At 36.5% G+C, this 26131-nt stretch overlaps 1 protein-coding gene across 2 annotated transcripts in view; it reads right to left on the reverse strand.

Annotated features, from left to right (window-relative positions):
* Window positions 1-26131, reverse strand: part of LOC131693507 (homeobox protein araucan) — a 225744-nt gene that overhangs the window by 95490 nt on the left and 104123 nt on the right. The gene's annotated exons all lie outside the window — the stretch shown is intronic.

Raw genomic sequence — 26131 nt, forward strand, 5'->3', positions numbered from 1 at the left:
CACAAACAAAAACCTTGGCATAGCTTGCATTCTGCGACTGGACTGCCTGCCTGGTTTCGAAATTTATGTACTTCTTGAAAACCGTTTGAGACAACTTGCTGCCACTTATTCAATAATGCATTCGGAGGGGAGCCCGAAATGTCCGAAGAAGGCAGCGGTTTCCAATGAAAACAGCCAGCGCGCCCTGGGAGCGGGCCTCACGGTGATAATATTGATGATGAGTCCCGAAAAATATGAATTTGTGATAACGAGAGGACAGGCGGCAGTTGGGAAAAGCGTCGTTTTGCACTCTGCGCCTGCTGAAAGGTTCCACCTCGGTCTGGCGGATGCTGAAATGGTCCTCGGTTCGTACGAAGGAAAGGGAGGCAGGGTGTAAACAGAAACATAATAAATCATTTCAGAAATTTCAACTTCTTACTCACGGGAATTATGATTTCCAACAGGGAGAGATTCATTTGAGTGAAAAGTGAAGTTTAAGAGGTTTTTTATTCCGTTGGAGCATTAGAAGTTGCCAGAATTTATTGTTCGGCAAAAGAATGTTTCCAGCAATCGATTGGATAACTTACGGCATTTTTGGCCAGTGCTTTTCTATACAGTCTGAATGTCAATTAATGAATATTTTTCTTAGCGAAATAGTCGTGTGAATCGTTTTGGCCTTTAGTCTTTCGTTTGTCAAGAGGGTCGTTATACCACCACTAGAATTATGCCGTGTGTCAAAATTGATCGTTTAAAAGTGCATATTAGGTTCTACAACAAAATGGATCAGCAAGACTTTCATAAAATATATTGAATAATTCCAATGCTAGATGTTTAATGAACTACAAATGTCGACAATTCGCTTCGATAATTATAAGCACCTTTTTTAAAATATTCACAAAAATACTCAATTTATCAAAAACTTTTCTACATTGTTCATAGCCAATTTAAATACAAAACTTATTACTAATTTCTCACGGGGCGCCCAATTTTCATTCAAACTTACACCGATACTCAGCAACGGTGCGGCACTCGTACCAGTAACCCACTGCGTCAAAGACCCTTTCCCAAGGGAACATTCACTCGTCTTGTCAGTTCCGTTATACCCACTCCAAAATCCTCTATCGCAACTCCGGTTCAATTTCGGCAGCTTGTTTGTCTAATTCCCACATCGCTTCCGTTTACCTTTCGTACTGAAGCTTCTCACCAGAAATTGCTCGCATCCTCCTGTCGGGTGTCCCTAGAAGGTAAACTCCAGCGGAAAACAGCAACCGGCTTGGACGAAACCAAGAAGAAAAAAAGTCCAGCCTGTCTCGAAAACTGTGAAATTATTCGCGTCACACATCTTTGCACTCAATTTCTGACTTACTTAGGCGTCGATGACAACCATGAATGACTTGTCAGGCCGGGAATCTTGGCGCGTAACATCATCATCATCGGGTCCATTGCTAGTGGCAAGACCAGCATCATTGTGTCATATGTTGCCATTCTTTCCGTACAGTATAACACGGCATAACACAAACAGCCACGGTGATGCGTACCATTTTCGAGTATGTTGTCGCCCGTTCTATCCGGGTAAGGTGGCGGTGGGACCAACAGGCGAGAAACAAAAAGTCTCATTAATTAATTATAATTTAAGACGAAATGAGCCATGCGAACTAAGTGGAAGGCGCAAAACCGAGACCCGTCAGCATCAGCAGCCCAGGCCCAGGGAATAAAGATGCTCTCTTAGAGCACCACGGAGAATTAAAAATGTGACATATCAGAAATATGTTCTAATTGAATTTACTTCGTACTTTTTACCGCTGCGCATCAACTCGGGGGGAACCAAACTCCCATCTGACGCTGACGCTGGATGTCGCGTTGAAGCATAACAAAACAGACGCATCCAGCGGTAAATTCCAAAAGACAACACCGACCGTCCGTCCGGAAATCTGTATACCTGACGAACGATACCGGTATTTTAATTTGCAAGCGAAAAAACTGAGAACTGAGTTTCGCAAAGGCACTCTCCAAGATAAAGGACGCAGTGGTGGGTCCATCGATTGATTTTCGAAGTAACATAAAATCAATACCAACGTAAGTTCTGTGACCTCATAAATTGGGTCGATTATTGAGAAAGCTAGTTCTTTGTCATAAATCGTCAACAATTTTTTTTATGAGAAAAGGCGTAGAAATTTAATTTTCATCTGTTTAAACCTTCATAAAAGTATATTAGTTATATTTTGTTCGACAAATCTTATAAGAAATTTAGAAAATTTCAGGTTTGAAAAAAAATAATTTGGAAGCACTTCCTTGACTGATGTGCAAAAGAGTACACATACAACTCTAAGAAGTGCTCCCAAATCCCGACGAGTTCCTTTTTATAACTTGTTGAAGTAGACGGAGAGGCTTTGGCTTTGGCTGTAAATCTGGCTCATAATTTGTCTCTGACGTTGATTATCGATCTGACTTAAGGGACCATTCATAAATTACGTAACGCAAAAATTGCCCAAAATTGACTCCCCCCTCCCCCCATGTAACAAATTGTCACAAATTTCTTCATCCCCCCCTCCCCTGTTACGTAACAAATTCCTAGAAAAAAATTTTTTTTCTTCGGTGAAAACATGTTACGTAACGATCTAGCTAACTCCCCCTCCCCCCTATGTCACAACATGTCACAACTTGTTGTACCCCCTCCCCCCCTAAAAGCGTTACGTAATTTATGAATGGTCCCTAAGATCTGGTTCTGACTCTAGCTCTGATTCTGATTCCGACTCTGACTCTGACTCTGACTCTGGCTCTAACCCTGACTCTGAATCTGCACCTGACTCTGAGTCTGAGTCTGAGTCTGACTCTGACTCTGACACTCACTCTGTTTTATAGTAAGGTTTAAAAAGCTTCAATAGCCTGGCGTGTAGTGTAATGGCACTGTGTGGGACTTACGATTCACGTATTACTTCGTGGGGAGTTCGTTGTGATTTCATCGAACCTCTTTCTTCTGCTTTATTTCGGATCCTCACTTGGTTCATGAAACAGCTCAGCCTTAGAGCTTCGATTTAACTCTTGACTTTTCTTCGTATTATTGTCTCCATCTATTACGTCGCCGTTTAACTCTTGTCCCCGTGAGCCGTTTAAAGGCTGATTCTTTGAGCCATTTAGCTCCTGTTTTCGTGAGTCATTCAGCTCCCGACCTTATTATGATATACTTGGATAGTACCCCACAGAGGAATTTCTCCCGATACCGAGCGTTTGTTCCCCGACGGAGGAATGTCTTCCGACACCGATATCCGCGTCCTTGAGCCATTTAGCTCCCAGCTTTATCGAGAGATATTATCCTTCTCCGACTGACTGTTCCCCGGCAACGGAGTTTCTCTTGGTGCCTGTGTTTGTTTCGTGAGCCAATTAGCTACTTTTTGGTCATTATTTTGTTGGGTAGTCCACGGCGGCGTATCTACCCTACCGTGAATTCTCTGGCGGTAGATTGCTCCCTATACCGATGTTCGTTCCCGTGAGCCATTCAACTCTGCTTCGTCCTGATCTACTCGATCTAGTTCCCGGCAATGGACCTAGCCTACTCAACAGACCAGTCAGTAGATGCCAAGGTCCATCCAGCCAATCTGTCCCTGGACTCTGACTCTGACTCTGACTATGACTCTGACTCTGACTCTGACTCTGACTCTGACTCTGACTTTGACTCTGACTCTGACTCTGACTCTGACTCTGACTCTGACTCTGACTTTGACTCTGACTCTGACTCTGACTCTGACTCTGACTCTGACTCTGACTCTGACTCTGACTCTGACTCTGACTCTGACTCTGACTCTGACTCTGACTCTGACTCTGACTCTGACTCTGACTCTGACTCTGACTCTGACTCTGACTCTGACTCTGACTCTGACTCTGACTCTGACTCTGACTCTGACTCTGACTCTGACTCTGACTCTGACTCTGACTCTGACTCTGACTCTGACTCTGACTCTGACTCTGACTCTGACTCTGACTCTGACTCTGACTCTGACTCTGACTCTGACTCTGACTCTGACTCTGACTCTGACTCTGACTCTGACTCTGACTCTGACTCTGACTCTGACTCTGACTCTGACTCTGACTCTGACTCTGACTCTGACTCTGACTCTGACTCTGACTCTGACTCTGACTCTGACTCTGACTCTGACTCTGACTCTGACTCTGACTCTGACTCTGACTCTGACTCTGACTCTGACTCTGACTCTGACTCTGACTCTGACTCTGACTCTGACTCTGACTCTGACTCTGACTCTGACTCTGACTCTGACTCTGACTCTGACTCTGACTCTGACTCTGACTCTGACTCTGACTCTGACTCTGACTCTGACTCTGACTCTGACTCTGACTCTGACTCTGACTCTGACTCTGACTCTGACTCTGACTCTGACTCTGACTCTGACTCTGACTCTGACTCTGACTCTGACTCTGACTCTGACTCTGACTCTGACTCTGACTCTGACTCTGACTCTGACTCTGACTCTGACTCTGACTCTGACTCTGACTCTGACTCTGACTCTGACTCTGACTCTGACTCTGACTCTGACTCTGACTCTGACTCTGACTCTGACTCTGACTCTGACTCTGACTCTGACTCTGACTCTGACTGAGTCTTTTAATATTAGTCTTTTAATATTTTCGATGTGTAAGGGAAAATAAATCAATCGAATTTATTTATATTTCCCTCGGATCTTATATGTAAGCACTTTGTTACTTTGCTGAAAGATTCTCCTTCTGCCATTGCTTAGAGGTCATTTAATTCGCTTTTCTCGGTTCATTGTTTTGGTCCATGATATCCTCGCTATTGGTGTGTTTGGTTTTCAGGATTAACAGGTTTAGAATATTTGTGGGACCAACGGATTACGATCACATACCCGTGTTTTTGTCATTTACTTCATCGTTGGTGATATTGACAGTTGATTTGGAAGTAGTAGGTGCATCACAATGTTCGGACACGCTGTGCGTCGGTTCAGTTGTTCCAGCATTCGTTGGTGCCTGTGCGGTTGCTTGATTTCGTTGATGAGGACTGTGGGTCATGATTGCAATGAACTTATTGCTAGTACGCGGGATATATCATACATATCTAACTTATCATCGTTCATATAAAGGGATATATTGACTGTAACATTGTCAACGACGTGTTGCATGTTTTATCAAAAGCAAAACTTTTCGCCATGGCAAAGGTTGTAAACGTTTACAATACAGCATTACGAGTGTGATGGAATTATATGATGATGACTTCTGTAAGCCAAAGATGGACTTGCACCTTTAATAAAAGTCCCACTTCGCGTACACTATGACGGATTGGACAGTACTTAAAACAGACGGCTACTGTATTGTACAGAACATTGTTCAAATTTTGCTGTAAGGGGCTTTATTGTTCACTCTGGCTTGGCCCAATATTGTTTTTCGATAGCTTTGTTTGCTTATTGCACTGACGCGGTAAATGTCGACAGCGTGTTGTAAGTAGGAACGATTTGTTTTTTTGATACACTAACGCACTATTTTTTAGGGACATTCCACATTATGATCAGTTTATCTTCTCATCTCATCTTGAGAAAATACCAAAAATCGTCCCGCTAGAGCACAAGTGAAACAGTCGATTCTACCTACCGATTTGTCGCTGCCCATTCCACAAGCAGTACAGCAGTACAGTATAACAATAGACTTCACATAATGTGCGAACTATTGATGAGTGTCGATGCACAGCAAAAAGTAATCCCGTTGTGAGCAAACTGATGGCGTTCAAAACAGTAACCAAGCTGAGTCATTTGTGTCGTGGAACAATAGCACACCGCCGAATGCGGCATAGTAAAATACAGTGAAGACCCGTTTTTATCAGCCCCTGCATGAATTTTAGGCTGATAAAACGGGGACATTGACAAGTTCGGGACATATATTTTTCTTTCTTTTTAAGAAGCCGAAGCTCTTAAAATATTCTTCTTTAGTCCCTAGATATAATCGTATTACCCTTTCTGTTTATTTAGTTTAAGAGTCTGACAGTGCAAAATTTAATAAAAACATTTTTTTTTTGGAATATTTCGGATCGGATCTCTAAGATAAGAAAAACATGCTCCAGAAAAGATTTACTCGAATTCAACAACTGGTTTATCTGTTACAGCCCAGGGGTAGACGAAATCGGGGCTGATAAAATCGGGTGCTGACAAAATCGGGTCTTCACCGTACAGCATCATTATATACATAAAGAACGACACTATACCCGACCAGAAGAAAATAACTGGCCAATAACCCGAGCATACTATTTTCTGGTATCATACCAAAACCTGGTATTAATTAATTATTAATACCTCATTGAGGTATTAAGCAGATATTGAATAAACATTTTATTATGTGTTCCAGTTATTTTTACCAAATCTATACCTTATTGAATACTTCCATACAGTGAATTTTGTTATTGGAAGGTTGAAAAGGTTTTGTTATTATTCAGGTATTATAATAACTTGTTCCATTATCAACTAATTATTCGTAGTGCATGTCTCAGTTATTATTTCAGGTATTTTACCTCTTATGCAAGGCTCCTCAATACCTTATTGTGGTGTTCAAGTATTGGGTACAGTATACCTGAATTTGGTATTCTGAAGTTATTTTCGTCCGCTCGAGTAGAAGTTCACTTACATGGTTTTCACAAGACACATGCGAAGATATGGAGAAGTGGACTACGTTATAACTGGCTCTTCCCGGGTGGTCCTAACAGTGTTCGTGTGGTGAGAAAACGAACGAATTTAAGGCCACCAAAGATGTCCCATATGATCAAACAACGCTGGTTATGCATCCAGAGCAAACCCCTACGTGGCAGTTCTGCAGGAAGATGCTACAGCTCGGATAAGGAAAAAGGTAATAACAAATATTCACTCAACAACGATCCCGTCCAGTGTCTCTAAACCAACAACCAGCACCATCAAAAAGAAGCAAATGCCGATAAAGAATGAATTTACAACAGCAACCCCTAAGAATAGAAAAACAAATAACATCCGACCGTAAAAAGCAAGAAAGCAGAACCGATGATGACATGGACATGAACGAAAACCCGAGAGCAGTCAAACAACCTCAAGTTGCAGTAGACAACACTGAAAATATTTCGCCGCCCAGGAAAAAGATCTCAACACGCAGCAGCAAACTGCGCCTACGAGATTGAACGAACAGAAACAAATTGTAGATATTTTTCTGTGTTGTAAAAAGAAGAACAATCGGCCTCGTGCAGCTTCCGCATTTGAGCCAAAATAGATTTATTATTTTGTGTTGAATAAAAGGATTTAGTAGCTCCATAGTAGTGTGTAGTTATTTCCGATTAAGCGGATAGTGTACGAAATGAGCAGGGATGGACAAAGTGCAAGATATTGAACAAATTTGGCTTTTTGTACATCTTTTAGGTCGATTTATGCATATAATAATTTTTAATATCACTGCATGCATAATTATATGCATACTTCATAATAAATTTGATGTTGAATTTTTAATCTTCACATTGGTGTGTTCGGTAACTGATATAGCTGCAAAAGTTCCAGAAACATTTCCTAATTATAGCCACGGTGTCTTTTTTAACAATTTTATGCAAAAAAATTCAGCATCTCTGAAACTTCAGGATATGAAAGAATGGGCTTTCCCCTTTCATTTGAAACCAACATCAAAATAATCCGTCGGGGGGTCTAGTGCAACTTTTTTTTTGAATTTTTTTCGTGAAAACATAGATTTTACAATAGAACTAGTTCATATTTCTGTCCCTAGATGGTGCTTTAGACATTCGGACAACACTAAAAGTGAGAATCTGATAGATATTTTAATTGTCTACAACTTTGTTAACAACTAAAAACCGATTTGAAATTATCCGGAAAAGTTGTTTAAGATTTTAACGAAGTCTAAGTCTAAGTTAGTTTCACAGAAACCCTAGTGGTTTGTAAGTCAATTCACACGCAGTTTAGTTGAACAATGCATTCAGCGGAATTTGAGAGCTTGGAAAGCCTCATCTTTTAGCTGAAAATTATAATTCCAGATTCCACCTGATATATGGCACCATTAATATTTTTGGGATGAAAAGTTTAGATAAGTGTTGACCAAACTAGTATGATATTAATATTCTTTTCCAAGATGGTGAGTGATTCCTCCCACAGAAACAGCTTTTTCAATGATGTATGCCTTCTTTTTCATTTTTTTGATTGTTCTCGGGGATGACTGATAACTATTCTTGCATGAACCTCCTACTTTGTTAGGATGTTCGTTTAAAATTCACTTGTCCCGAACTTCAACCTTTATATTTGAAAAAAACTCAATGAAACTGTTAACACTATTGCAATATTTCGCCAATTTCATTGCAATGCATGGTTAAAATCGCTGATTATCTTTTTCAAAATTAACTCAATATGACAAACAGTGAGCAAAAAACTTTGAGTTTTTGGATCAAGATTTTTTTTTGGGATATATTCGTGGATTTGTAGGTATACAAGGTTTTTCTTGCACTCAAATCATATTTTGTTTTCGAAAGTAATACATTTCGCATAATCTAAGATCAATTTATTAACGATTTCTCGCATAATTGATAGGAAATGGCCGTAAAATCCAACTGCCACAATATGCTTTGCTGAAAAAAAATTGAATAAATCGTTTTACGCTAACCACTAATTTGGACAGTTACTGTGGTTTGCGTTCAATTATAAACTGGTTTGCGTTCAACTATAAACTGTGTGGTCCTTTCTAAAACATAAATGTAAGTAAACCCTTGTAACCAAGCAATACCTTCCGATGAATGGTAGTTCCTTCGAACCTATCGGGAAAGATTACAAACTTGAACCAAAAGCACAAATAGTTTTCTGTCTCTGTTGTCAATGAAGAAGTTGTAATGAATCCCGTCAAATATTTTCATGTCACTAAACCCATTTATTTTTTGGGTAGTGAAATAAGTGCGAGAAAATATATTTCCAAACCACTAGGCCTCGTGTGAAACTATTTTAGATATAACTTCGTAAAAATCTCAAACAACTTGTCCGGGTGATTTCAGATCAATTTTTAGTTGTCAACAAACTTGTAGACAATTCAATTTTCTATGAAATTATGGGCGAATGACCTAACGGTTAAAACCCAAAAAATAAATAAACAATACAATTCTATCAAATTCTCACATTTCGAATATCCAAAGCACCATCTAGGGATAGAAATATGAACTAGCTCGAGTAGTAAAACCAATACTGTTACGAAAAAAACTTCAAGAAAAAAAGTTGCTCTGGACCCCCCGATGGATCATTTTGATCTTAGTTTCAAATGAAAGGGGAACGTCCATTATTTCATATTCCGAAGTTTCAGAGATGCTGAATTTTTTGCATAAAGTTGTTCTAATAAATACACCGTGATAGCGTTTGCGTTGAACATTATATTTCTACAAACAATTCTCAGCTTGATCTTTTTGTCCGAATTTCGATATAAATAAAAATTGTATATTTTATGCACAAACATCTCAATTTTTGAAACAATTTGTATTTGCGAATAACTTCGTCCAAACTGCGATAATTGTCAAGATATTTGGAATTTCGTTCCAACAAAAATAAATTAATTCGTGTAATTATACCTTTATAAAAGTAAATATTAAAAAATTAATGTTTATCGTTTTAAAGACATAAAACAAACTTTTTCAGTGTATTTGGATCATGGAGAAACTTTCAATACAAATTTTCTTCCTAGCAACAACTGTTGACATATTCTTAATATTCATACTATTTGCAGTCAAAAATGCAGTTTTCTTTTGGCATATGTTTTTAAATGCCATTTGAAATCAAAATACTCATCACTAAAATTGTCTGAAGTGTGGTGGTTCTCCAGATATTTTAAACTTTGTTTTATTACAGTCTTCTCATAAGTTATTCGCGTTTCTTCATCAACAACATTCAAAGGTCCCATAAAATTTCCTGTAACGTTCCCTTTGACATCAAGGCGATACTGCGAATCATTTGAAAGCTACACGAAAACAATCAAAATATTATTCAATCATAGGGCCCAATGATTAAACTATATAGTTGAATCATATTTTGGTTGTTTTCATGTAGCCTTGATGTCAGAGGAAAAGTTACAGGAAATTTTATGGGCTTTTTTGAAAAACCTATTGTTGTTGCTGGAGAAACACGTACAACTTATGGAAAGATCGTAATCAAACAAAATAATTGTATTAAATCAAAATTTTAAATATCTCAAGAACTACTACATTTCAGAAAAATGTTGTTATGAGAATTTTGATTTCAAATGGCGTCTGGAATTATTTTCATAAAAAAAATTGTATTTTTGACTGCAAATCGTCGCTGTTGTGCTATCTTATGATAAGCGCCATTTTGGGGTAAACTGAGTTAGATATGCCACATCACGTGTCTAAAAAATCTCTACAAAGTGGCGTTTTCAGAATTTTGATATTCTGCTTGATTACTGAGATATAGCAATAAAAAAACATGATGAGAAATTTTGGATTTTTTGCTTCAAATGACTGTTTCTGGGGAATAACTCAAGGTATCTTGATATATAAGATGTTTTTATGTGTAAAACTATCTAAAGAACACAATGGTATAATTACTTTCAAAACAAAATTACACGAATTGTGAGAAAAATGTAGTTAAGGTTTTAAACTGGAAATATAGCATATTTGGCAACAGTGTAGTTAAAATTAACTATTTTTGCTAGATTCTCTGACTCATTTCCTTCAAAATGCATCCCACCGATTGTTTATAGGCCAAATTAAACCAAAGATATGAATAAAAGTTAATAATTGATGATTTTTTTCTATGGAAAATTTTGCATGCACGGTTATGACACGCCATACAAATTTTGTCATCTATACACACCTATGACACGTGTGAGTGCGACTTTTGTTTACATTTATAGTCAAAACTCGCAACATAGTCAACCGATCTTTATCATATTTTAGAGATTAATAAAGAATAGATGCAAGCATCAATTGTCTTCTTTGAATTGTTTATACCATTTATAAGTTTCAAGATATTCAATCTCAAACTTTAAAAATCGTTTTTCTCGAAATGAGTTAAATGGCGCTTGTCATAAGATAGCACAACAGCGACGAAATAGCATGAATTATAAAAATATGTCAAAAGTTGTTATTAGAAAAATGTTGTTTTTGAAAGTTTCTCCGTGATCCAAATATACTAAAAAGTTTCTTTTACGTCTTTTAAATGATAAACATTTGATTGTTGACATTTCATAATGGAGAAATACTAATAACTAGTAACTAGTAACAATCTAAAATATTAAACATTTTTTTGTTTTTGTGAAAAATGGCCCATTTTTTTCAGTGTATATTTTTTGCATAGGAGTATTCATTCCCTGTAACTCGTTCTCAGAGAGTTTTGCTGTTTAAAATGCAGTAGTTGAACAAATAAATTTTGAAAGTAATGCTCGCCTAAACGTCTACGCCCTTTTGAAAAATTGCTCTTACATCCAAATATTGCAATTGCCAGAGAAAATCATGGAGATTCATAAACCGAATTGGATTTCTATGGAGCAATCCTGCCAAGGACTGTTTTCTGTTTAAGTTAACGTTGTAAAATGCAATTTTGACGTTTTTTCGATGTCTTCAAATATTATTGAAATCTGATAAAACCTATCAATTTGGACTGTTTTCGACTACTTTTCCCATGCAAATGTACTATTGTAGAAATTCTAGAAGGATTGCATTGAGCATCAAAAAATAAAAGTTGAGCAGCTTCTAACACTGTAAGAAAAGCATCTACCTTGATCAAAACGAGTTTCCCGTGTTTCTTGAACCAAGCAAGTTTTGCAAGCCTATATGCTATAGCAAAAAGTTGAGCATGGAAGGGTTAAACATAAGCTGTCGAATATTGCAGAAGATTTTTGCTCCTATGAGAAGAAAAAGTTCTCATTGCAAATAGAAGTTTAAAAAATTCTTCGACTACACCAATAGTAAAGCAAAGAACTACAAACATTCTCCATACGCATCACCCCAAGTAGCCGTTAGGCCCCTTCCGTTATCAAAGCTATGCATCCCAACAACGGAACCCAATGAGAAATGCACGCTACCCGATTCCAAACTGGAATCCCCGTCTGGGTTAGGCAAAAACTCGTTAAAATCACGTACAAATCAATTTAATTAATTTACAATTAATTTATCAATGCTGAAATTGATAAATATTTATGTTAAGCGAAACGCAACGGCACCTAAAATCGAAAAACGCGGCAGGAGTTGGTAGCTTGATGGTGATGGCGAGGCAAAAGACGCGGAAGCTTGAGACTTGAGGTTCGTAACGCCAATGCGAACGCGACGGAAAGGGACGAGGGAGATTTTCGGCGAGCTTCGTCGTACCGATTCGCACCCAACAAGTTCGAAAAGCCACTACATAGTGCCTAATCAAATCATAATAAATAATCCCAATAATGACGAAAAAACGGGAGCAGACTTAAGATGCATTCATGGGTGTCTCATGATTGAAAATTCTGAGCTCGAAAAATTGTTGCATGTGTGTGAAACCAGAAACGAGAGAGAAGGCGACGGGATGAGTAACATGATGCGAAAAATATGTGCGACCAACAGACGACGACCGTTCAGAGTGCAGAAATAGTCTGGCGACGGAGTTTGGGTATCCTCTAGCGACGGGGTGCCTTGGACCGCTCGCGTATGCGTCGATGGTTTGAGTAAGAGATAGATAGAGCGAGATGGTATACGATGTGCGATATATTGGAACTTGAAGCAACAGAGTGCCGAAACACGAAAAATGATCCACAAAAAAGGAACAACCAAAATCTCTAGCTGTGAATTGCTTTTCTTATCGGGTGTCTGGCCTCTTCCTATTTCCCCTTACTCGTGGACAATCCACATGATGACATAAGATAGGACCCGTTTTTTTCTGCCCGATCAAGTCAGTTGTTCATTGAGTATAAATTGGTTCATCCGTTACCTGATGCCGACCGTCGACTCGGCTCGGACTCCATGATGTCATCGCAAGAAACAGATTCCATAAATGGCGCACGTCGCCTAACTCCCAGAGCCCTTAAATAAATATGTTAAATGTGTTTTGCTACTTCTGTTGATCTCGCCTTTCACGGAGGTGAGCGAAAAAGTGTGACTTTCCATCTTCAAATTATTTGCTTGCTTCCTTTTCGCAATGCTACAGACAATAATGGCATTTTTTCGGCGATCGACGCAGCTCTGTCGCGGTTCGGTTGCAATTGCAGTTTAATATTGACAGATCGTGGTTTGGGGCTAGCGGCTGTTTTTTTTCCGTTTCTCCGTTGTTTACGAGGTGGCTGAATGGTTTTGCAGTGCGAGTGGTCATTTTTCGATAGTCAATTTCAATACTCGGCAGTGAGCAGAGGTAGAACCATTGAACCATTCAAGATTTCTAGATTGCGAATATTTTCGAATGGTGTTCACCTCATAATACATTTATTAGGGATCAAACGCTAGTATGCAAAGTGGGAGCGGATACAGCTTTGTTGGCAAACAGATTGCCTTGTACGCAGCTCGCCTGGGTCCGATTCCCTGGCTTTTTAAGTGTGTAACAGATCAAGTGCAAGAATTTTTTCAGGCCAGCTCGAGACATAGTAGCGCGTTGACATGAATGACAGAGATGTTGAGATAAAACCTAATGGATCCGGGTATCGATACACGGAACAAGAATCTGTCCAAATTCTAACGAAAACAGAAATTATTATTTTAATTTACACTATTAAAATATAAATATACAGTGGTAATTGAACTTAGGAATGAAATAAACACTATACAACCAAACAATATAAATATATCGGAGTAAAAGTAGAGCGGAATGGAGCAGATTTCCGACTTTCACTACAGTATCGTCACTTTGATTAGCTATTTGTGGGTTTCATCAACTCTCAAGCTCGGTTCAGCTGAATTCGATTGCTCACGTTCCAATGACCTTAGCCTGTAATCATATCAACTATTATCTAGTGAAAATTTTAGAATCAACTTATTTTTAATTTTGTTGACAATTTATACGTAAAAATTAGGTAAATTAACATTTCAATTTTATTTACAATTTTCTTTTAGGATAAAAATTGTATTTTGTATGAACACTATTCAATTCCAACACCGCTTTGATTTGTAATTGCTCACATTCTTCTATTCAAATTCATTTAGTACTATCAAACGATAATTGCATCAAAGTGTATGAGCAAATTAACTAAATTGCGATTTGCACATTCTGGCACTTATCAAAATATATTAAAAGATTTGAAATTATTTGTAAACTATCTTTCGGTATGACGTATGTTTGGATAATAGAAATGATTTGAAGATATTTTTTTTAATGTACACGTCGAAATTGATTTTCTAAATTTTTGTTTCGTCCTCGTACGACTTCCGTGTAGCTAACAGACTGGTACTAATTTTGAAACAAATGTTCCATTTTCCATGCCGTCCTTTTGGATGCGTTGAGGATCCCTATTTTATAAGTACAGTGATACGTTTAATCATCGGCCTTCACTTAATGAAATTCACTTAAGGGGGCGCTATCGTATAAACTGTCTAAATAATGCCTAATTCAAAGAAAAAAATTCTTGTTGAAATTTTTGTTATTGAAGGCTTCTTTACATACTATTTAATGTTTTGTTTCTTTCGTTAAAATATATTCATTCATTTGGATGATATCGAACGGGCAAAGTCGACATTATTTGTAAGAGGCCAGCTTGATCGATTTTCATGACATTGCTTGCGAATTACTGGAAATTTCAAACTCTTTATGTGCACCTAACAACAATTTAATGAAAACTTTTGCAATTTTCAAGATTGGTTATTTGTTTTCGTGAAGATCTAACGGATAAGTTCCCAAGTAGCAATTGCAACTTGTTAAAAGTTTTAAATGTTGGACAACTGCTACACAATATTTTTTATTGTTGGATATATCTGAAGAGAATTTCCACGGATTTTTAAACTGATTGTGCAACTATGTAACTATAGAGCTGGCCAATAGTGTTAAGTATGCAAACATCAGTAACAGTTGTGAAACTAATCAGAAACTTTGATAACTTGCACAAACAGTCTAACAAGTTGCAAATGCCTTTTTGTATGCCATTCCATCCTTAAACAGAACTGTCCAACTACCGAGTGCTCGACAAATGGCACAGCTATTGTTTTCATCATTTGCTGCAATTAGGAACATGTTGCACAACATACAAACAAAGTGCGCTTTTTCCATCACATAGTTGTTACCAAGAGAGTTACAAATACTATACAGTAACAAAGCGTGCTACTTGGGTTATGTCTGTACATTTCCTATAAGAATAATGTATAGAATTCGATAAAACTTTCAAGATGTTTTCCAAAACCCAAAAATTTTATTAAAGTAGCTATAATCCATAGGAAATTGTATCTATCCATTGCTCATTTCAGTTAACTGCTCTTGATAAAGTAGGACGATGTTTCGCACCCAGAGGCCGACGAGATCCGCCATTTTTAAGCAGCCTTTTTAAATTATCGAAAAAAAATCAATTTCTAACTAGCGATAAATAACAAATAAAAGATCAAAAGCAGACGTTCGTATGTTCTAGCCCCGTATTTTCAGTCGAATCCAGGAGAAGGTCCCTTTAATAGGTACACTTAACGGTTTATATATGACGCGAATCGAGAAATTTTAGGAATTTTTCATTAGTTTCTCTAACCAAGATTGCAAAAAAAAACTTCGTTCTTTTTCGACGCTTGGAGTGATAATCGCGAATCACTCAACTGAAAATTAAGGGAATGTAAACAAACTATAATTTTTAACCTTCTTTACTGATTCGACGAAGGGTTTCACGAAAATAGTCAATAAACAATGGAGGTGATTTTCTCCATGCTCAATCACTAGCTGTTGTGCGAATAAATAATGTTTGTTTGGTTCAACGGTATACGAAATATGCTTCTCACCACGAGCTCACTTTTCGGGAAAGTCGATATCAAAATAATCATGATGAAAGTTCAAGGTATCCACACATGCGGTTGCGTGCTATCAAGAGCAGCAATTTAAGTTCTAGGTCTCAGATCGCCAATAAAAATTTAATTAAATGGAATTGAGGATACATGCTTCAAATATCTGAAACTTTTTTTTTATTTGTACTACATACTGTGACGGATAAAACCATAAGACCACTGCGCACAGTAATCGCAAAAACCAAAAACGTGAACTTAATTCACTTGAGGCCAAATCAGGGCCGGCGGAAAGCGTGGGTAGTATGGGTAGTACTACCCACTCGAAAATAACCAAGTGGGTAATTACCCACTCGAAATTTTGAACCATTTCAAAAAATTTAGAGGTGCAACGCATGTATCTCGCACTACACACATTTGGAAACATCGGTATATCACAATTCCATTTGCATAAACGAATGTGATTTAATGTGAATGTAATGTAAGCGTGTGCATTGCGAAAAGGGGAAAAATCCTTACTAATGGACCCCTCACCCTATGCTTTCTACCCACTCGGGCGTAAAGTGTTTCGCAGCCTCTAGGCCAAACCATCGAATATATTGACAAGGAATCTTTAGAGGAATTGGTCGTATGAATATTCCCCAAAATCAGATTAAAATTTAAATTAGGCATAGTTTACTGCGATCGAACTAAAAAAATTAATTTTTATGCGGACGAGATAGAAAATTGGTGTCTTCGGCAAAGTTTTAGAAATGCTCGTGATAAAGAATTCTGCTAAAGAACTTGAACTTGTGGGACTAAAGGTAACGATTTAAAAGGCGTTTTCTATGACAACCCCCTTAAATTTAGTTTTTTGACGTAGGACTACGTCTTTGTTTTCGAGATGTTAGTGCACTTTGCAAATTCTACAAAAATGGAATGTAACGAAAAGTGGTCCAATTTTAAACGCATATATTTCAGCCATCTCACGATAAATTTTCAAATTTTTTGCACATATCGCCCCGAAATACTTCTAAGAATTGCTTCCAATAGATAAACCCAAAGATTATTTATATCATGGCATTAAAAATTTAAATAACGTACAACCTAGTCAAAATATCACGCATTTACACACAGAAGATAACGCTTCCCAAGTCCAGCACGACAGAATTGTGTACCTAGCGCGCTACACTTCTATGACTGACGTCATCATCGACTATTTATTTTATTTGGCCGGACAAGCTCAGTTGACTGTTGAACGGCAGGCGCTGTGTATTTTCACAGCCAGTGTAGCTGAGTTAGAAGACCGTTACACTGGCTGAGGAGGCTACCCAGTACCGTCCAACACGCGACTGAGCTTGTCCGTTCAAACACTATGCTTTCTTTTGTGTTGTGCTCGTTTCCAGCACACTCTTATGTACAATCTCGAACACAATTCCTAGTTCCTGAAATTAGTTTGGTCACGGTTTTCCTTTTCTTTCTTCTTTCTTCATATCTTCTCAAATAAGTTTAATCGGATTCGATCACCTACTATAAACGAAATGACCTGATAACCAAGAAGCTTTAGTTCAATATATAACATTCGATGTTAATTGCTTGTGCTTAAACTATACGTAAGAAATATATTTGATTTATCATTATTCTAAACGTATTAATGAAAATAAATATTTTCATTTAAAAGTATAGTCCTACGTCTACAGTTTGTGCAACCCCATAGGGCTGTCCCTTGTAGTTTTTCAATATAACTTGTTCCATTGTGACTTTTCATGTAAACGATGTTCAAGATAAATGTGGAGGCATTAAGGCTCAAGTCACCTTTTTTGAGCATGTGTTAGAATTGAACGCTTGGTAGTATTCGTAGGAAAAAATGTGTTCAGTTTTGCTGCCGATTTATCCTTATAACGCATTCATTAAACTCTAAAAGAAGAAAATCAGTCGATTTATTAGATTATCAGGATTCAAATCATGCAAAATAATTGGTGGAAAAACAATAGACCGGGCGAGATGGTGGTTTTGAAAAGTGGCTTTGGTTTTTTCACTACGCAGTTGTGTTGCGTGCCCCGGGACAGTGTGGTGGTGTGACGAAAAATCCCCGCCACTTTTTCAAAAGCGTCATTCAGCCCGGTCATTTTTTCACTAACTATTTCGCATGATTTGAATCGTGATAATTTAATAAATCGACTGATTTTATTCTTTTAGAGTTTAATAAGTGTTTTATACGGATAAACCGGTGACAAAGTTGAACGAATTTTTCCTACGCATACTATCAAGCGTTCAATTCGTGTAGACGCTCACCGAAAGTTATTTGAACCTTAAAAGCACAGGTCAAAGCTGTATGTAAAAATACTCACTCGTTTCAAAGCCATTGAAAATTTTTACATTTATTTATGCAGACTTCAACTACGTATAAGAAAGAAAGGTGCAAGCCAAACTGTACGTATTTTTCAATGTCCAGACTATACATAATAAAAGTACGAAGGTTTGATCCGTGGCACTCTACGAATAGGATAAGCTTACTTTTTCATGTTTTTTACATTTTTCGTACAAAAATAAGTAAAAAAATATTTTTTTCAATTCTTTTGCAAATTTGAGTAACTCTGAGTTTGATATTCAATTACAAGCATTATGTTCAATTATACATAATTATTTCCAATTTTGGGCGCCAAAATTTGGAGTTAATAATGAGGATAGCAATCTTATATATACCCAAAAACACATGTCATAATGAATTTAATATTTAATTAATTACTACATTTTATGAAAAAATCTGAATTTTTTTGTTGATTTTTATACGGAAAAAATCAAAAAGCATGAAAAAATGCGGACTTATCCTATTAGTAATAGAGTGTCATCGGTCAAATTGTCTCACTTTTATTATGTATAGTCTGAACTTTGAAAGGTGCAAACCAAAAAGCACGAACAGGCACTTTCGTGCTTTTTGCTTTGCACCTTTCTTTCTTATACGTAAATGAAGTTGACGTAAAAAATGTAAAAACCTTCAATAACTTTGAAATGAGTGAGTATTTTTACGTACAGTCTTCAACAATACTATGTGATCTTTATGCCTCCACATTTGCATGGAACATCGTTTACACGAAAAACCACGATGGAAAAAGTTCCACTTTTCATCCACGAATTAAGAATAATAGAGGAAAACTGCCCAACAAGCATGATCCGCCATCCTAATTACTTCTATGTCTCAGTAAATGATAAGCAGAATCCGATCTACTAAAAGTACTCATTTACTTAGAATCCAGTATCACTCCCACCTTGATCCTTGATTGTGCACTCTAGTGACTCGACTAGACTAGACTGAAGTGACCAGATGATTAGAGCTCTAATGCGGGACACCAGTTTTCATATAAATTTAAAAAAGCACAGTTTTCGTGCGAAAAACGCGCTAAAAATAGTTTAGTAATGGTTTTATTTGCTCTTGACGGCTATATAACAAAACAATGAAATCTGAAATACTAGTTTATACAATAAAACATCAGCTAAACTTTAAAAAACTAAATGCAGAAAAAATTGTAATTGGGATGTATTTTGTGTGGCGTGTATCACATCTTTGCGCTGGTAGAGAATTAACTTTACATCCAACAAAACATCAAAGGAAAGTAACCAACGCAGGATGTTGGACACAGCTTTTTTCGTTGGAGTGCAAGCTTGAAACAAAAAATGAAAATTATATGGTGTTACTTCACAATTCGTCGCTGTTGTGCTATCTTATGACAAGCGCCATTTAGCACATTTCGAGAAAAACGATTTTTAAAGTTTGAGATTGAATATCTTGAAATTTATAAATGGTATAAACAATCCAAAGACGACAATTGATGCTTCTGTCTATTCTGCATTAATCTCTCAAATATTACGAAGATCGGTAGACTATGTTGCGAGTTTTTACTATGAATGTAAACAAAAGTCGCACTCATACGTGTCATAGGCGTGTATTGACGACAAAATTTGTATAGCGTGTCATAATCGTGCATGCAAAATTTTCCATAGAAAAAAATCATCAATTTTTAACTTTTATTCATATCTTTGCGTTCATATGGTCTATAAACAATCGGTGAAATGCCTTTTGAAGGAAATGAGTCAGGGAATCTAGAAAAATAGTTTTTTTTGGTTACAGTGTTGCCAAATATCCTTTATTTCCAGTTTTAAACTAAAACTGTGTTTTTCACACAACTCGTGTAATTTTCTTTTGAAAATGTTTATGCCATTTTGTTCCTCATACATTTTGACACATAAAAACATCTAAAACTTCAATATAACTTGAGCAAATCCCTAGATGCAGTGATTTGAAGCAAAAAACTCACAATTTCTCATTATGTTTCTCGCTATGTCTAAGTAACCAAGTAGAATTTCAAAATTCAGAAAACGCCACTTTGTAGAGATTTTTCAAACAAGTAATGTGGCATATCTAACTCAGTTTACCCCAAAATGGCGTTTGTCATAAGATAGCACAACAGCGACGAATTGTCATACATTCCGGAGGTAATCGGCACGACGATCTTATTGTTGTAAGAAATATACTTGTTGAATTCGTCATGTAACCCGAAAATTTAATCTAACCTGCACCATTTCTTTCAATATAGGTAAAACATTCGATTTTGTTTCAACTCGCATTTTTTTTATTTTCATTCATGCGTTATTTTGACAAATAGACCCTTCTTTGTCTTCGCGAACATTTTCAAAGCATATTAGAACAACCTTTCAATCAAATCAATGGTAGCTTTAAGTGTACCAGCACAAAATAACTTTATCATACAACTGAGAACTGACACACAAGTGAAGTTATCAATGTTTGTCAGAAATATAACTGTCGTTTTGAAATGCCCCCAGCAAATAGAAATTTGCCACTAGACGGCGCTAAGATCGGATGGAAAACACTCAGATATTGAGTGCAAACTTGGATATAATGGTGAATCACATAAGCGAACCTGCATGCGATGGTGATTTATAACGTATTTTCGTTTAAATTGTTACACAAATTTTTCCAGAGAATTTGGTCTAGCTTATTTGTTTGTTCTCTGTGGTTATACTAAGTAACTCGAGTTATATGACAATCATTACAGTTCTTGATATCTAGATTGCTTCCTGATACAAATTCCAAGACTTTCCCGCGAAATGCAGCACGTCTGGGTACTAGACGAACGAAAGGATGCCTTTAGACTAGACAAACGCAAGAGACGTAAGCGGGAGCTTAACGATGCTTATTTTAAACTAAAATGTATCGAGTTTATCGCAGATTCCGTTTTTGAACATGATAGTTTAAGAGAGAGTTTAATGTTTACTGTTGATAATCTATCTATCGGCTTAACCGATTGCCGTAAAAATTTGTACATAGTAGGCATTTGTTATGGAGCGTGTTTGTGTGCTATTGATTGGGGATTGTCTGCCCGCCAGATGGCGCTTCAGAACAAATTGTGCTTTCCTCCTATTTCGTTGAAAGTCGCAGCAATGCGCGATGGTTATTAGTTAGTAGTTTATATAATACTTACCAGAGATGCCGATGCCCTCTTACAGATATACCGCCGGATCTAGTCATGCACAGATTTTTGAAATAGCAACAGACTAACATAAATTATTGAAACATTCTACTGGAGCGCTATATATGTCGACTAAAATGCTTCAGTGCACACGTTTTATATGCTCTTCCTTACCCAACCGCCTTTCCCGTGATTAGGAGTAGCCGATGTCTCCATACATTGGTGAAATAAATGTCAAATTAGTATCATGCTTTCAATCCGTTTTATAGCAATCTTCACACCACCTAATGGCTTCCACAGACGTTTGAAATAAACGTCTACAAACATTTTAACAAAACATCTGGTATCGTGTAAATTTGAAGACTGAGGTATTCATGAATATGAGATACTACCGATCAAATAGGTAGGTGCTAATTAACCCCATCATGTTCATGTTATTTATAATCAATACCGTTTTTAAACCTTTACCTTTTGGTTTCGACAATAATTGTATACAAAAACTAGTAAGACTATTAACTGGGTTATTCGCTTTCATTTGAGCACTGACATTTATTAATATTAGCAGTAGAACTGAAGTTATTGCAATTAGTTTGATTTGATTCCACCTGGGGCAGTTTCAGTTAACGCTAATAAATGACGCTTTGATATATGTTTTGCAATATTATTGAAAACTGACAAATCTCATCAATTTAAAAGGTCTTCAATGCAATTGATCTATTCCAAATATTCTAGGAGAACAGCAATGAGCTCTACAAGGGAAGCACATAAGGAAGGGTTAAATATTTCGCTTTGGAAAACCATGAGTTAAAACAGGCGGTATTCTGCACAATATGTGACTTCCGAATCATTAAAATTCACTTACCCTCTAATATTTCTTGTTGATATAGATGTTGCCAGACTATTTTAATAATCAGAATAATCGTAATATATGTAATGTAAGATTTTTTTTACGACGAAAACGTAACTAATTGGCTCTATAAATTAGTTTAAATGTTGAACAGACCACTTTATATTGGATTTTTAAATAAATATTCAACGATTTTAATATTACTTAATTTCTTTTCACGTTAAGAAGGGATCTCGACGGTGTTGCGTTGCATTGCGTAAGCATGGTATACTTCGTAGATTGCAGACTGATGACTCTCATTTCCAGCCAGACTACTTGAGGAGCATTGTTTGGGAATAACAATTGATCCAGTCCAAGCGCGAATTTCACCTGAGAACCATCATTGCTGGCCACGACCATCTTTACCGTAGCTTGGGATATGAGAAAGGAAGTGTTGATGTGGTACTTACTTGACGGAAGGCCCCGACTCAGTGACACTCCAATAGTAACAAGGATTGGGTAGTGGGTGGGTTGTTAGCCAGGATTCGCCTCAAGCAAGCGATGCGACTGAGAATTTATTTTCGTTTATAAGAAGTTTGAATAGTTTATTGACTAGGATACGTAAATGTTCGCGATGCGAAGGTGTTTAACCTCTGGATAACCGTTTATCGAAAGTTTGTTTCATCCAAAACAACTTGAACTCCGGACAGCCGGCTGTCGGGAGTGTTGTCGACAATATAAAATGGACCATAAATTTTTGATTTAATTTAATTGATTTATTGGCCTAAAAGTGAGCCAATTATTATGACAATAAAACATATGTTCTTCGTGCTGGTATGACTGCTGCGAATTGGTAGCTGGCTTTTGATTCTTCTCGAGAAACTATCAATTCCCATTTTTTCACTCAGACAATACAATGCGTATTTCTCACGCACATTAAATGCCCAGTGGATTAATTCCCTATTTGGTCAAATAAACACTAAACAAACAAATAAATTAGTTTGCTCAGTCCAAAGAGATGTCAGCTAGATTGGCATCAACCGGCGGATACGTGTTCCCTTGCAATGCCATCAAATCAAAGAACATTTAAAATTACATACGACACACTATGTGCAATAAATAAGATCCGAAAAATTAGTTGAATAACCATGGTAGTTCATTTTCAAAGATAGCACTGTTGATGAATCACCTTACAAAATAGGTGATAAGGGACGCGGACGAAAATAGCTGACCGCCTTAAGAAGGGATCTCGACGGTGTTACGGATTTACTGGATTTGGTTTCGACTTGGGATCGAACACATTATTCATTCGTCCAACGTTTCGGTGCGAGTAAGTATCATGTTCAGAGGAAAAAAGTTTTATCTCGTTTCCTCAGTGACTTTTGAAAGGTAATCGTAGTTGTGAAGTTTGGTCGCAGTTGTCACATTAAGATTGCGTTGGCCAGGGTTGCCAAATTCACCAATTTGCTATAATACCACAGATTTTTGAGCTTTTTCACATATTTTTTTGAAATTTCAGGTGTCTAGATTATCAATAACTGATAGACTGTCTTAAATACACTTATTAATAAAAGTTGTTGTCTGTTTTTACCATCACAGATGGAACACTTTTTTCAATAATTTACAGTGGAATGGAGCAAATTATTGAAAATTGGCTAATTTTACACTGATACGATGATGATGATTAATTTCATTGATTTTCTTCTATAATTTGTCAAAAAAAATACAATGTGTTATATTAATAATCTTTAAATATTATTCTTTGAAATAACACATAGCCGATAATTGATATGCACAAAAGCAAAGCAAATCCTCATAGACATTTTTTAATTTAAATCCTTTTACTTTTCCATTCTGGTTTGGTGGTAGCTATTTTCGTCTTGTAATTTGGGTCGATAATTCTGTGGAAAGATCTGAGTCTTGCCGCTCAGCTCATATGCTCTGTATAAACAGGCAATCTAGCATCCTGTTATCTGTCGTGTAATCCCCGCTAGAGTCTACGAACTGAAAAATCCTACCAGCAGCAGCTGGTGTTAGAGAAAGTTTTTCAAACATTGTATCAGTTTTGCATATTTTTGGTGATTTACAAATTACCCAATAGTGTACTGTTAAAACATACATATAAATTTTCTAACAATCTTGTAATTGTAAATATCTAAATCGATTAGTAGGCAAGAAATTCATCAACAATAAACGCAACATATGTAAAAACATCACCTGTTTTCACATTTTTTCACAATTTTCGCACAATTGGATAATTAAATGATGAATAAAATTCTCTTATTTCATAAACCGAGAGAGCTCATCTTTCTAAGTATAACAATATACAGAATCAATCTTTAAAACTTCAGAAGAATATTTAATTGATTTTCTACAAAACATGTAAACACGTCCTCGTTTAACTCTATCTGTCTTTCTTGACAGGGAAGTTGGCCACACGGGTTAGCATTTTTGAAGTTATCCAAGCATAAAGATAGGTATCAAGGTAGTTTTTTTTATTTTGCGTTCGATTACGTATCTTTAAGATTAGCTGGATCCGAAAAATTCAAAAACAGCATGTGGCTTAACAACCCAATTATGCGTATTTTTTATTAGTGTACAGTTGGAACATAAAAATGAATTTGCAAAAAAATCTTATGTTGCACTTGTCAGAATTAATTGGTCCCTAAGTAATGGAAATTTATAAACAATTAATAATGCTGCAATGGTTGAAAAAATTCAATGCAACGTGTTGAGTAGTTTTCGAAATATTGTGGCAGCCATTTAGAAAAAAAAACTAGATATGAAATACCGTACTAAAAACTTCCAGTATGCTTTCAACGATTTTTTTTTAAATTCTGTTTAAATTCCTCTATCACCTGAGATGACTTATCCCACTTCAGTTGTGGCAAACTTGAATGTGACGTAAAATGATCCCAATACACTATACGACTAAAAGGCTCCGCCATCTATCGTATTTCACTTCAACTGTATCATGGGATAGAGCTTGTGCAATATTTGATAGTTTTCGGGTTTGAGATTATTTCTTCCAAAAGTTTTGTAAACAGGAAACGAACTTTACGTGAAAAAAGATTCTACGGTGAGATGTAAGTAAATATCATATTTTAAATTTTTCAATTCAAATAACGTACGCTCAAATATTGTACTTGAAGATTTTTTATCCCATATCTGTTTTTCCAATTTCCTGTTTTGGTTAATAATTTCGGCTATCAGCTGGTTGTATGCTGCAATCGTTGACTACTGTTTTTTATATTTCCCAGTATAAAAGTTGATTTTACAATTTCATCAACTGTTCACTTTGCCCCGTGTGCTTTACTTAATTCTGAATTCACCTTCTTTTGAAAATTTATATGCGAACAAAATCATTTAGGGAGTAATTAAAGAATTAACTGTTGACTATATAACTATACAGATTTTTGACAATATCGTATTTTTTCATTTTTTTAAATATATTACCCGTTAAATTTGGCCCAGTACTCCTATATAGACTGATTAACCGAAATAAATCCTGCTTGGAAAAAATAACATCAGAATTTTAAAAAAATCGACGCAGCGACCATTTTGCCAGTCCTGGTTTTAAATCGGCTATGTTTACGAATTTCCAGTGAGGTGTCTAAATATTTGTTTTAAAAGGCCGGAGGAGGAGATATGGTTAAAATGGAGAATATTGAAAGAATGCATGAAACAATCATATAATTCGTTTAACGTTTCATCACAGACAACAGATATCCATCTTATGCATCGAAGTTGTGTAAAAATTAACGGCCTATTCAAAGGTAGCTGATATGACATAAACAGGATCGCCACTCGGTTTAATGCAACTGCTAGTGTTTTAACGAAAATTCGTTTAAGGGGTTACACCACTGTAGAACCCAAAAAATAGGCATATTTTAGATTTTTTTATGCGAAATAAAGACGTGAATCGAGATCCCGTCATATGGGATTTATAGTACTAGTTGCGAAGTAAAA

This window comes from Topomyia yanbarensis, chromosome 3 (assembly GCF_030247195.1).
Source record: "Topomyia yanbarensis strain Yona2022 chromosome 3, ASM3024719v1, whole genome shotgun sequence".
NCBI classification, from domain to species: domain Eukaryota; kingdom Metazoa; phylum Arthropoda; class Insecta; order Diptera; family Culicidae; genus Topomyia; species Topomyia yanbarensis.